The sequence below is a fragment of the Schistocerca serialis genome, chromosome 6 (assembly GCF_023864345.2).
Source record: "Schistocerca serialis cubense isolate TAMUIC-IGC-003099 chromosome 6, iqSchSeri2.2, whole genome shotgun sequence".
Taxonomy (NCBI): Eukaryota; Metazoa; Arthropoda; class Insecta; order Orthoptera; family Acrididae; genus Schistocerca; species Schistocerca serialis.
The window spans coordinates 299,725,433-299,737,820 of record NC_064643.1 but is presented as its reverse complement, the minus strand read 5'-3'; the positions used below and the strand labels follow the sequence as shown (position 1 = coordinate 299,737,820).

At 48.7% G+C, this 12,388-nt stretch overlaps 1 protein-coding gene across 1 annotated transcript in view; it reads right to left on the bottom strand.

Moving 5' to 3' along the window:
* Nucleotides 1-12,388, bottom strand: part of LOC126484829 (thrombospondin type-1 domain-containing protein 4-like) — a 141,800-nt gene that overhangs the window by 81,464 nt on the left and 47,948 nt on the right. The window lies entirely within an intron of this gene.

The window sequence follows — 12,388 nt, the reverse complement described above, 5'->3', positions numbered from 1 at the left end:
CCTTATCACCCTATCCCTTAAGCAGCTGGCGATTGTTGTTCATGTAATTTGTGACATCTTGGGTTGTCGGGTGTTCTGGCGGATATCAGCGTCGTACTTGCACGATATTTCGGTCACGTAGCTCGTAACCTTCATCAGGTGCGACCTGAGACTGCTCCTCGAGTGGACCTGGTCCAGTATTTATGCCTATGGCAACACTACACAAACAGAAGAACCAGAGACATGGAGATGGAAAACGAGCCCCTGACAGACTGCCAGGCGCACCAGACCGAAGATGGAACACCCAGAAGTGGGACTGGTGGGCGCGGACCGCAGGGGGAACATCCAGAGCCGCAGCGGACGAAAAACGGAGGGGCCGGTCCGCATCTGTAGAGTGTCGTCTACTTAGGAAATGTAGTGTTTACCAAGGAGGCATTTACTACTAACAGCAGATTATAAGAAGGAAAGAAGGTGCTTCACGTTTATTTATATGTCATCATGCAGGCGGTGGAGAAAGGAGAATCACAAGAGGAGAGCGATACTTAGCAAGTTAGCGAGTAAGTAGCGCGCTGGGCCGCTTGTAGCGGTCTCTGTCGTGAGACGGAGCACCAACGCTCCGGATGAGAGGGTTCGCTGAATCCGCAGAGGAACGATACAGATGTCGTGCTTGGCGTTGAAAACGAGCTAGGACGTATTCCTCTTGGGCTGCCTCTTGGAGATAGCGAGACGGAAACGTGGCAGGAACGTGAAAAATACGGCGGAGGGCCTTGTTCTGGAGCTGCTGAAGACGATGAATGTGCTTGTTGGCAGCGGTTCCCCAGACGGCGCTTGCATAATCCATCACAGGGCGGATAAAGAGGCGGTAGACCAGAAGCCCGTTCCTAACGGAGAGCGCAGAGCGTTCGTTGAGGAGGGGGTATAAGGCCCCCAGGCGTTGATGCACTTTAAGGCGAACCGCAGCGGCTTGCCGTTGCCACGTCAGTTGACGGTCCATGACGACTCCCAGGTAAGTGGCGGCGTCGCTCCACGCAATGTCCACACCAAACAGGCGGATCGGCGGGACTTGCGGCGAGAGTCTCCTGGTGAAGATGACGGCCTGGCTCTTGAGGGCATTAAAGGAGACACGCCATCTCGTCGCCCACGTCTCGAGGTCGGAGCAAGCATCCTGCAACCGACGGAGGAGAGCCGCTGGCCATCGGCTACGGGTGTAGAGAAGGGTGTCGTCTGCGTAGAGGGCCCTCTCGATGCGAGGTGATCGAGGGAGGTCAGACGTGTAGATAGAGTAAAGCGTGGGGCCCAGGACGGAGCCCTGCGGAACGCCCGCCGTTATCAGCCTGGTCGAGGACAGGGCGTCGCCAATCCGCACCTGAAAGCGACGTCCCTGTAAGTACGAGGCGAGGAGATGAACGATCTTCTTCGGGAAGCCCATGTCCTTGAGCTTGTACAACAGCCCGCAATGCCACACACTATCAAACGCCTTCGAGACATCTAAGAAGATGGCGCGGCAGAATTCCCTGTTGTTGAAGGCGAGGGTAATTTCCTCCACCACATGGATCAACTGGAGACAGGTGGAATGCCCCTTCCGAAAGCCAAACTGCTCAGGAGGCAGAATTCGGCGGTGGTCCAGGAAGTCCCGTAAGTGGTGCAGCAGGAGCCTCTCAAAGACTTTGCTGAGGTGAGGCAGCAGACTGATAGGCCGATAGTTGCGAGGATCCTGACGGGGTTTACCCGGTTTAGGAACAGCCACAACAATCGCACGCCGCCAAGCTATTGGGTAGGTGCACGTCCGGATGATACTGTTGAAAATGGTAGCCAGTATCATGAAGGCGACGGGCGGCAATTCCTTCAGGACCTGACAGGAAGGTCATCAGCACCCGGCGCCTTGGTGGAAGATAGGGCGGTAACGGTGGACTTGACTTCCACCGGAGTAATGGGAACTAGCAAATCGTCCTCTGCGCTAATGTCGTCCGCCAAGTACGTGTCCATGGCACCCTCGACGTGTTGAACATGCTGCAGATCGATGGGATCAGCGATGGGACGAAAATTCGCTTCAAAGACGTCGGTTAACGCGTTGGCTTTGTCCAAAGGTGCATAAGCGACGCCGGCCGGAATGTCCAGAGGAGGAACGGAGGCCTTCCGTTTGGTGAAAAATCGCACAGCGTCCCAGGAATGGGCATCCGGCGTAAAGGAGGCTAGCTGCGACGCCCATTGACGATTCTTGTGGTCAATGATGGCGGACTTGATGGCGCGGCGGAGAAAGTTGACATGTCGCTTCAGGTGAGGATCCCTCGTAAGCCGCCAGTCCTTGAAAAGCCGATTACGCTCACGAATAAGATCGAGGATGTCCGGCGGAAGACCAGGCCGCGGTGGCGGAGAACGCCGAGGGCGCGGCGTGGAGGAATCCAAGGCATTCCCCACAGCAGTGGTGAATTCATCAACCGCCCAATCCACGTCGTGGGCGTCGTCCTCAGGGTGAAGATGCACAGCATGAGAGAGGCGGGCACGGAAACTGTCCCAGTCCGTCCTCTTGAGGTCCCGACGATCGGGCTGTGACGACGGGGAGACGGCAAGCCTGAAAAGGACAGGGACGTGATCCGAATTCAGAGCGTGGATCGACTCCGCCGTGAGAAACTGCCGCAGCCCTTTGGTGATAGCAAAGTCCAGGACATCCGGAGCACCTCTGGATGGAAAACAGGTGGGAGTATCTGGCCCACAAGCATAGGCGTCCATCTGGTCCAGCACGCGAAGAAGTCAGCGGCCGTTATGCGTCGTGGTGATGGAGTTCCACGCAGCGTGCTTCGCGTTTAGATCGCCAGCGACGAAGAGGCGGCCACGAACTTGGAGCAGCGCACGAGCTTCATCCATGTTGAGAAGTCCACGTGGTGGACGATAAGCTGCGATGAACGTCACGAGGCCGGCAGAGGTCTCGACCGCGACCGCCGTCGTTTTGAAGGTCTGGAGCGGCGGCGTCGGCGCAGCATAGTGACGAATACTGGCTTTGACATAGATGGCAGTGCCGCCACCGGCCGTCAGCCGGTCAGTATGGTAGCACCGATAGTTCGCAATGTTGGCCCGGAGGGCGGGCTTGAGATGGGTCTCCGTGACAAGACAGAGATCTACATCATGGTCGAGGAGGAACTGCCGCAGGTCCAAGAGGTCGTGGTAGAGTCCGTTGGCATTGTAAGTAACAATGCATAGGTCCTCCAGTCGTCTAATCCCGGCCATGCTGTGTAGAAGGTACCTCGCGGGTTGCACTAAGTGCTCCTCGAACGGTCGCGTCGACCGCGGCTGCAACAGTAGCAGGGAGTGCCTGGATGGCCTTGGTCATCTCTGCGAGTGCAGCAAGCATCGTTTGAAGAAGGGTCTTCACGTCACAGTCGGCATCGAGGGGTTGACCCCTGGAGAGGGGCTGCCGGCCAGCGTCCTGAAGGCGTCGCGGTGGTAACGCTGGAAACGAGGTCTGCGACAGGTCCAACCCGGGAGCAGGAGCGGGGGCCTGAACCCCACCCCGGGCGACATCGGCAGCCGTTGGGCGCTGCAGGACGTAGGCACGGCGGCGCTCCATCAGGGTAGGCGGCTGTGAGCGATAGTCGGCTGCAGCCTGCGTAGACGCCACGGTGTTCCTGGAGGTGCCGCAGGGTGAACGACGCTTGGCGTTCAACGGTGGAAGTCCGCGTTGGCGGCGACTGGCCTCCTTGTGCTTTGGGCAGCACGGTAGTTGGCCGGGTGGTTGCCGCCACAGAGGCCACATTTTGCAGGCTCCTGCCGTGGGTGAGCGCAGGCTTTACTCTCGTGACCACCGCCGCATCGAACGCACATTGCCGGCATGGTGCAATGACGAGCGACGTGGTTGAAGCCCTGGCAGCGGAATCACTGCAGGACTCCACGTGACTTCCGAAGCTTCTCCACCGTTACGGCCAGGGCACAGAGCCTGGTCAGTTGGAAAATTTCACGATGGCGGTCCGTATCAGGCAGCACGACGACACGCAGACCCGACTTCTTGTTCGTGCCAGGGATCTTGTGGTAGTCCACAACCGTGGCCACGAAGCCAAGCTCCTCCAGCGACTCCTTCACGTAGTCATTTTGAAGGGAGTTTAGAATTCCTCGGATGACGACTGTCAGAACTGGCGGCCGCACCATCGGGAAGGTATAACATGCGATACCCCGGGAGCCAACCATATCCATGACGGTCATGTAGTCGTCAGTGGCAGTCAACGTCAGCTTAAGTTTGTCCCCGCCGGCCTGCTTAGCAGTGAAGGGCTGCTCGCAGTGTTGCTTCAGCCACTCGTACAACGTGCGGTAATCTTCAGGATACTGTAAGACGATGGGTGGAATCCTCTGTTGCGGCGGTGGCGCAGGGTGTGGCTGCTGCGGCGGTGGCGCCGGCGGCGCTGCCGCACCCGTCCCCGCGTCGCCTTCTTCCATAGGCTCAAAACGATTTTGCAGAGCGATCGCGTCATCAGGAACTTCCTGTCGATTTCGCGCCACTTTCTTCTTGGGAGGGCGGACAAACCCTTCCTCGTCGATTTGCGATGTGGAAGGACGTTGGCGTCCCTTGCCTCGCTGGCGTCTGTCACTCCTACGCAGGTTGGAAATAAATTGTTGTTCTGCGTCGTCTTCGACCGACGCGTCCGTAGAATAGTCCGCTGCAAAGTCTAGTGCACGTGCCGTGGTCGTCAATAGATCATTACCCGTCCTCCTTTGCCGTGTCGTCATCGTTGAAGTGCCTGACGGGGCCGGCGGTGGGGCAAGCCCCACCGCACGGCGGACAGTCCCCTCCTGAGCGCAGCTAACGTGGTCTGTACGCGTCGACATCCCCGTAGCGACTGAAAAACGGAGGGGCAACGCTCCAACAGGTCGTGGTGAGCGGGCGCGGACCGCAGGGGGAACGCTTGGTACCCCAAACCGTAGATGAAACCCCCAGGAGCGGGTTTGGTGGGCGCGGACCGCAGAGGGAACACCTAGAACCGCAGCGGACGGAAAACGGAGCAGCAACGCTCCAGCAGGTCGCAGGGAATGGGCGCGGACCACAGAGGAAGCGCCTGCAGCCGTTGGTGGAGGGGGAAGGCCATAGGCATAAATACTGGACCAGGTCCACTCGAGGAGCAGTCTCAGGTCGCACCTGATGAAGGTTACGAGATACGTGACCGAAATATCGTGCAAGTACGACACTGATATGCGGCAGAACACCCGACAACCCAAGATGTCATTAGATCGCCAGGAAAGCCTGAAGAGTTACATGTTATTTGTGTTTCTTATAGCCTATATCTCAGCTATGCTGTGTTCGTTAGCAACGCCTCTCAGTCATGTGAAGAGCTAGCCCGACGTTTCGGCGGTATTTGTCTAATCTGCCACGTTTGGGTGTTTACTCTGAATTACCAGTTCTTATCCTAATAACTGTAATTGTTTAAGAAGATAGTGCAAGAGTTATCTTTTACTTACTTACTGCTTAACAGAGGTTTAATTATGATTTCCTTTTTTATTTGTTATTGGCACTCATTTCTTTGGGTAGCAAGAAGAGGTAGTTATGTCAGTCTGTGGTTAATATTTAAAAAAGGCTTATTTTCATTTAACAACCTCTTATGTTCAGAGATATTTGGTGATCATTGTATTTTATTTTGTGCTATCATGTGTATTGTAAATAAAAGTGATCCTTGAAATGACCAATGATGCAAGAATTGTGGACCCACGCTTCCATGTGATTCTTTCTCTACAGCAATCTGTATTTTGAGGCTTCACCAAGCTCACCCGTGTTTTCGAATTTCATTATCATCTTCTCTAGACCATTAAATGATATGAAACATCTCCTCGGACCTTTTAGTAGGCGATACTCTCTCAATGCCGTACTGTAATTGCTGCCGTTCACATGAAATAATTTCACTAACAGCGCATTGTCTCTCTTCTCGATTGCCATACTGTTCGCTCACTCTATGGCTTGCATTTGACACCGTGGATGACATACTTCCATGTAAACAGTGCACAGCGCCAGATTTTCACCTAGTGGCTTCTACTGAAACTAATTTAGGCATAAATTGGTTTCGCTGAAAAACAAATTAGTTCCAGTAGAAGCTATCGTCGTCATACGATAATCAGCCCACATTTTCCCTCTGTGAGTAGCTGCAATTTGATCACCCGGTACGTTCTTTCTCCCGCAACCGGCTGCGCCACATATTCACAGGAGGCAGAGTGTTAACAGCATCGGACTGGACATACGCCCTGCCTCGCCACCTAATATTATGCAGCGTGATACAGTAGTCTTCGGAGCGGAGTAGAGGAGCCCACACAGACACAACAAATCAGTGTCATAGTCATCCCTGCATGCCTGCAAGGAACGTCATGGATACCTTTCAGTTGACGATCTACGATGTGAATTCAGTCAATGTTTGGTGTTCGTCTTTGACTGGATTTCTCAGAACATTATAACCGACTTGGGTTTGCAATAAGGACCTGCAGTATTTTCCATTGTTCATCCTTTGTGTAACCTCAGTGAGAAGTTGCTGTTGTGCACCAAACTCATAACCTGCACAGACCTAACTGGTGTTTGTATTCAAGTAAAGGGGATGGCAAATCTTACTCAGCAGCAATGACAATAACAAAGTAACACATGACCCCCCCTCCCCCCCCCCCCCCACACACACACTCTCAGTTATTTTTAATTTTCTACGGAAAGGTATATGGGGTAGCAAGGGGCTTTCAACTCGCTCCAGTAATCACTTCGAAGAGCCTGCGCTTGTAAGCACACAGCTAGAGCCAAAGTCCACCTATAGACATGTGTTGTGGCAGCAGGCCGTAGAAGACATGATGAGGTTACTGCGGCATCTCAGCAGCACACACGAAAACAAAAAGATCTACACTTAAGTAGAGGTAAATAGTTATGTCTTTGAAGCCATTTTGACTGTTTTTCGACCGTGACTATCTCAAGAAATATGTAAAGGTTTTTTCAAATTATCACTACAGCCACAAACTTTGTCAACTATTGTATTACTTATTTATTTATCCTGTAGAAGAAGAGCAAACTTGGTAAGAGGCCATGTCACTTTGGAAGCTGGACTGATGTTTTCACGAAAATGTTGTGTAACGGTCTCTCAATTTGTTCTTATGGCGTGGCAGTCTCGTTGTGATGAGTTGCGGTGTATCCATTTCCGTGGCTTTCTTGGTCTCTGTTCACTTCCACAGGATGACCACAGCATTTACGAAAAGACCGTGTAATATCAGTATGACCTTATTGTAAAGTTGTCTTTGTAATGCCATTTAGCCTGAAGATGAGGTTTAACCCTCGAAACATGTCGCTAAATGCCGGCCGAAGTGGCCGTGCGGTTAAAGGCGCTGCAGTCTGGAACCGCAAGACCGCTACGGTCGCAGGTTCGAATCCTGCCTCGGGCATGGATGTTTGTGATGTCCTTAGGTTGGTTAGGTTTAACTAGTTCTAAGTTCTAGGGGACTAATGACCTCAGCAGTTGAGTCCCATAGTGCTCAGAGCCATTTGAACCATGTCGCTAAATAAAAAAGTAATCCAATAGTTAACAAAGTTTGTGACTGATAGCGGTAATTTAAAAAATCCTTTACATAATTATCTGTCTACCTCGAACATTCTTATAAAAGTAACCGTACGGTACACTCAGGCATTCTGCGTCTCAAGCAGACGTACTAGACAGCGCCGTACGTCTCGGTAATCAACACACTAATGTACAGAACCCAAGCCATGGCGTACGTGCGCTCTGAAGTGAAAAATTCCGCACGAACAGCTACAAGAACGAGCCAATAAAAAAACGTTATCAGGACAGAAGACCGGAAGAAAGAAGGAAACGTGAATAATGACGAAAATGATCTGGTGTTCCTATCGTACGTTTGAACTCCAACAGACACGTTCGCCAGGCTCTTCAAAAAGCACAGTGTGAAGACGTGTTTTCACTCTGCATGGAGATTGGCGACGTGCTGTGGTTCATAATAGATCCATTAGGACTAGAAACACCTCTCCTGTAAATCATCATGCAATGCTACATGCCATAGTGACGCGTAGAAGAAGCGTGTATCGTCCGCCTCAGCTACAGATACAAGTCGACGGCAGCAGAGAACAGCATCATCGAGGGATACACATTCAACTTTGGCGGCGAGAAATGTGCAATGGAGTGTCATGGATTTCTGGGATTCTGTAATCAAGGACATTATAGAAATATGTGTTATCGTACAGCTTGTGAACGGAGACGTAGCATTCCATCCCAGCTCCGCTATGGACGACTTATTATAAAAAAATCGTCAGGTGCGTTCTATGAATAGAGCGCCAGCAACGAGCAAAACTGGTGGCCCTGCGGTCATCCCCCACTATATCACCTCTACGCCCACCACACACAGAAAAATCAAAGCGATGAATTCTTCTCAGCAATGAACCGAGTAACCGTTTTTCTAGGGAAGAGTTGGAGACCTACCCAACAGTGTTATTTACCCATCCCGGTTGTGTCTCTCATCTCCTGAAGTCGCACCAGATCGACCGATCGGAAGTGCAAAAAAATGCGCAACCGGGCATTAAGTCAACCATCTTTTGCTAAAGGTTTGTATGAGTACAAGGCAGGGAACAGTCATTCGTTAAAATATTTTCGGCCAAGTTGCTCATTCGATTGCAGAGATGTCCTGTATCAGGTTACTGATTTCCTCATATATTACCGTCTTTGACTAGTTTAGTGAAGGCGTGTCTGGTAGCCTCTACTTTGGATGTAGCGTTTACGGTCTAATTACAGAGCTGTGCGGGTCATATCGCGTGGTTGTGAGCCCTGTTTGAACGGTTGACAACGCATTCAGCACTCTGCCACTGGTGCTGTTCTTGGCTGTTGCCTCGTGGTGCCGCTTTCACGTTTGCTGTGGACGATTCGTGCTGCAGCTTGCTTGTGGCTGCCGGATATTTCTATTGTTATTTTGTGATGTCCATTATCACGCATCGAGCTACGAGTATTTCTTTGAAGCGCCGGCTTGCAACTGAAGCTGGCTTAATACTTTTTCAGGTCTTTAGATGTCTCTTCACTCACGTTCAAATTTCACTTCCGCTGTTAAACGAGGTGGTTCGCAGTCATTCATTTATCCGTACGGTAGGCATTGTGGCTGCACCACGTTACCGTTAATTTAAAGGTGTTCACTGTTTTCTGATGTGTCCAGAATTTTTCCTTGTTCAATGATTTATGTATATTGGCACTATATATCACATGGACCATCGTAGGAAGAGTGTATTCTTCCAATTGACGTCGCTTTTCAACTGGGTCTAAACAATCAGGCCTTCAGCTAAACTATCTACTACATATTTTTCTTCCCCAGTAACTTAATGAAATCCATGTTAAAGTTCGATTACAAACGTGTTTCTGCATTCACTCTCGAATATGTACTCTATTTGATCAAGAACCTTAACGTGAAAGCCCCCTTCAGCAGAAATATTAATCAGTGCAAATTGACATCAGGAGAAGTGTTTTCCTGTTTCTTTCTATGTCTTTAAAGCTCAGAAGGCGAGTAGTGCTGCAAGGACATCGAAACTTCTTGCTGTTTATCAGCTAATGTTTGACGAAGTTATTATATTTCATGTTCTTGCGTGGGCAGCGGTTTCGCTATCGCACTGAGGTTAACAACCCCGTAGCACTTGATCTACTTAGAAGGAAAATCAATTATATTTTCACCTAATCATATTATGAAACTCTTAGAGAACTAACTGTGATATTATATTCAGTCAAATGTTAAAAAAAAAAAAAAAAAAAGGTTCAAATGGCGCTAAGCACTATGGGAGTTAACATGTGAGGTCATCAGTCTCTTAGAACTGATTAAACCTAACTAACCTAAGGACATCACATACATCCACGCCCGAGTCAGGATTCGAAACTGCGACCGCAGCAGCAGCGCGGTTCCCGACTGAAGCGCCTAGAACAGCTCGGCCACAGCGGCCGACTCAAATGTTTATGTAGAGACGCATTTCTTTCCGTTGCGCAATGTAAGCATCCTCCACTCGTTGAATATGTTTATCAAACCGAGATCGGATAGCGTTATAAATTATTTCTTGGGAGAACTTTCGTATAAAAAGGGGCACACGTTCAGGGCATTTTACTGAAGTCACATTTTCCCATGTAGGGTAGAGTATTGTACCTCTAGATTAGTGGACATAGAAAGATACGAGGCTTTTTCGTCTATATTTCAGTTCAGTGACTGAGTTAAGAATCAAAGGAAGGGGCGCGCACCAGATGTCGGAGTAATCAGTATCCGCCTATTTCAACAGCTTTTTTTGTTTCAGATATGAGACTGCGTTTTGAACATCATTTGTTAATGTTCTAGGCATGTAAGTGCTGTATAATATACGAAAGCTATTTGTAACATGTTGTTAATTCTTCAGGAATAGAGTCTTATGTTGACTCAAGAGTTACGTACCCTTGTAATTATTTATACAACATGTGGACAGTTAAGTCACACGTCGCCGGGCGTGCACCGTCTTATACCTTGAAAGAAGGGTAGTCTTTTACCATAAAAAATGTGATACTTGCAAATGAACTGAGTTTCATTAACGTCTTAACAATTTTACTTGTCTTCTAAATGAATATTCGTGTTAATTTCAAATGGCTTCGGTTACTGATGTGTAGTAAGGTGCAAATGCAACATGTATACTACAAAATATGGTACTGACAAGATTTTTTTGATTGCAATGCTTTTAAGCCTGAGTAGATTATTTTTTCCTAGTTAAAAGACTATTTTGTACCTTGGGAAATGTTTTTAAATTCGGAAATACCTTAATTTTCAGGAGTAACTTTTGTAATTTCAGAAGAAGACTATAAAACATAAAAAGTTGCAATAGCTTATTACATAAGCAAACAAAAGCTTATTATGGTATTTGCTGAATTTTATGGCACAGGCTCTGTCTTGGTATTGCACCAAACAGCTTCGTTTTTTTGGATATGATGTCAAAAATAAACAACTAAAGAAACAAAAACTTTTAGTACTTAAAAAGTTTCTGAATATGATGTGGAGTATGAGAATTACAGTACGAAAAATGGATGCTCAAATAAAAAGTCACATGCGTGGAAAGTTAATGAACTGGACGTAGCGTCCATAACAGATCTGCCACAGAGTACCTTATTATAAAATTACATTTACGAGGTTGCTACATACTTCTTCGCAAGATTCATGACATGTTTGTATTTTTCATATTGAAATGGGAAAGGCAATTCACGTAACATTTTCCTTGGGAAAAGTTAATGTAGGTGAAGCTTTCTGTATTACGATATCACGATATGTAAATTGTGATGCAACCCAGTGCAGTGGGGTGCTCAAAGAATCTGTACTTTGAAATAGTAGTATTCACATTAGGAGCACATGTTGAACCGAAACAACTTATTTGGGTGGAACAAAAAATCTAAAAGTAGATCTTGGGTGACATCAGCGACAGTGAAGTACTTACACGCATTTAAAATGCCGGAATCTGATAACTGTATGGTGCAACGATTAAGCAGACCCAGGACATGTCTCGATCTTGCCACAAACACCCGACATCGAAAGTTCCATTCCCTACACATTTTCAGTTGGTCCCATGGACAGGTCTTTTTTGCACCACACGACAGAGCAATTTAGAAACTGTTCAACGTTAGTAAAATCTTATTTTCGGCCAAAAGCGGTCACATCAGGTTATTGCTACAGTATAATGCTAAAACCGGTAAATAAATGGGGCCTAAAATAAGAACGCCACAAACTAATTAAAATACAATGACAGAAAAAAAATCACAATTCCACCCCCCCCCCCCCCCCAAAAAAAAAGGAGATTAATGAAATTTTGGGAATACATTTGTCTAGAAAATATATTTAAAGGATTAAAGTTACAAGATGGCACGAAATGTGCCTGCGAGATAAGCCATAGAAGTGATGTGCTGGTACGTTAACGACCGCTGTAACGGCAAAAATGTTGAAAGCACGCATGCAATCGTGCATAGATTCTGTTGTACAGGCGCAGGGTGTCAGTTTGTGGGATGGAGCTTTGTGCCTGCTGCACTTGGTCGGTCAACACAGGGTGTTGATTCTGTTTATAAATGACGCTGTAGTTGCTGTCCAATGATGGCTCACATGTGCCTGATTGTATACACACCTGGTGATCGAGCAGGCGAAGGCATCAAGTCGACACTTTGTTGTCCATTTTGGGTTACAACAGCGCGGTTTGTGGATGAGAGTTATCCCGTTGGGAAGCACCCACTCGAATTCTATTCAGGAATGGCAGCACAGCCGGCCACTGTGGCCTAGCGGTTCTAGGCGCTTTAGTCCGGAACCGCGCTGCTGCTACGGTCGCAGGTTCGAATCCTGCCTCGGGCATGGATGTGTGTGTTGTCCTTAGGTTAGTTATGTTAAGGCAGTTCTAAGTTCTAGGGGACTGATGACCTCAGATGGTAAGTCCCATGGTGCT